Genomic DNA, 2122 nt, shown 5'->3' with positions numbered 1-2122 from the left:
AGAGAGATGCTACCTATGTCTCCAGGGGGCCATGCTGCTGAGTGGTGCTACCTATACTTTGAGAGGCCCGTGTTACTGAAAGGTGCTACTTTTGCCTCGAGGGAACCTGCGCTGCCAAGTGGTATTCCCTATGCCTCGAGGGGCCCGCATATCGTAAACTTGGACGATACGGGACAGTTGATGGCCTCCTAGTTTGATACGGAAACCCCCAGCGGATGCATTATACGGGCGGTCCCTGGCGCAGGGAAGCCAATCACCGGTACCAAGGACAGCAATTCCTCTCATCGACTCCTGGCTGGAAACATCTCCTTCGGTACTGGGGTCTCTGACATGGGCCTTTCACACAGGGCCACAGATCCTTTTCACTGTCTAATTGCGATTGCAAAGCCTTGCATCGTCACTTCTCAAATCTTTTGCTAGTGTCAAGAGGGCCAGCACGAAAGGCCCTTTGATCTTCTGGCCCCATCGCTGCCCTATTCAGCACATGTGCTGCTGGCCGGCCTAGGGCTCGTTGCCAACACATGGTTCCATGTTGGGCAATGCGAGCCCTGACTAGCACAGGGGGTTTTCGCTGTTTCAGGGGTCCCATCAATGAAGGAGGCTTCCTGGTGGCATTTGCAGGCCCCAGCCTTGCCGCTGCTCGGGAAAGGGCCCCTAGGGCCCGGACCGGCCCGGAACCTACTGTTCGGTATTGGTGGCCTCAGTTAGCTGACTGGGGTACATGCGCTCACTGTCCCAAGGAGCCTCCGATCAATGCAAGAAGTGCTCTGACACTTGAGGCTCGGCCCTTGGGTCGCAGTCTCTTCATGGGACCTCCGGCCTGCTGTTCGGATCCTCTAACAGAGCTCTTGTTCGTCAGCCCCATGGACCCAAAGGACCCTTCGGGACCCTCAGGGCCTAAGGGACGAAGACGCGCTTTGCAACCCCCCCCCCCCCTGCTACCTGTACCCCTTACGGTGGTGCCCACAGAATTCGGTTCTAATTCGGTTTCCCGTGATTTTTTAGGTCGTTTCTTGAGCCCCTGGAACTTGACATCACTTTGAGATAAAGGTTCGAGGTCCTTTGTCACGTCCCCTGTTATTGATTGCTTCTTAAAAACAAAGGTCATGATGCCCCGGAATAAAAGTTTTATATTGGCCCTTCGCGGAAGCAGGCGATCCGGGATTTCGTCAGAGTGGAGGGCAAGGAACTTGTGGCGCCCCCTGGATTCTGACGCCCCTTGAAAGAAGAAGTTTCTGGCTTCTTTCGATCGTTTGCTTGGCTTTGCTGCCTCTATGGGCCCCTGGATTTGGTCCCTGTTTAAAATCAAGGTACGTGCCCTTTAAATGGCCCACTTGGATATAGCGTCTCTTTGAAGTAAAAATTACGGTGCCTTTTGGTGCCCCTTAGTCCAAGGGGCCAATGCAGGATTTCGTCTCTTCGGGAGTCACAATAGTGTGTGCCATTGGAATTTGACGCCCTTGAGGATGAAGATGTGTGACCCATTGTGGCGCCCCTAGATTTCGGTGTCTTTCGAAAATGAAGACATGGGGCCCTTTGCGGAACTCTGGAAATTTAGTGCCTCTTGAAACTAGAGGTTATGGGGTCTGAAATGAGGATTTTGGTGCCCGTTCGCCATGAGATTTCGATGCCCCTTCGGCCCAAGGTGGGGGGAAGGCATTACCTGTGACCCCCCCCCCCCCCGCTCTGGATCCCCATATGTGTAACGTCCATGCATTGGCGAAAAATGACCCCAGCCAGTCGGCGGGCCGCGTTGAGAGCCGGGAAGTAGCTCGTCGTTGCGGTCACGTGGTCGAGTTCTCCTCTATTCGGCGGCGGCCGGCTCCACGCGATCCCTCCATAGATAAGGCGGTGGCGGTACGCCCGGCCGGCGACCCAGAACGGGCGCGGCGACCGGACGGCGCGTCCCGTCACGTGCTGGGTCGGCGAGCGTCTGCCCCGGGCGGTCCGCTGCCAGGGACTCAGGCGCGGGACTCCCGCGTGGAGCTCAGAGGCGGTGCTCAAGTAGGACGCTCAGGCATGGTGTTCCCGAATGGTGTTCAGACCCGGCTCCCAGACCTGGCGCTCAGGCATGGTGCTCAGATGTGGCGCCCAGTTATGAATGCGACGCTCAGGTGTTGTG

This window comes from Pollicipes pollicipes, unplaced genomic scaffold (genome assembly GCF_011947565.3).
Source record: "Pollicipes pollicipes isolate AB1234 unplaced genomic scaffold, Ppol_2.1 Scaffold_3447;HRSCAF=4054_pilon_pilon_pilon, whole genome shotgun sequence".
Classification (NCBI taxonomy): Eukaryota; Metazoa; Arthropoda; class Thecostraca; order Pollicipedomorpha; family Pollicipedidae; genus Pollicipes; species Pollicipes pollicipes.
Note: the sequence above shows the minus strand (reverse complement) of the source record.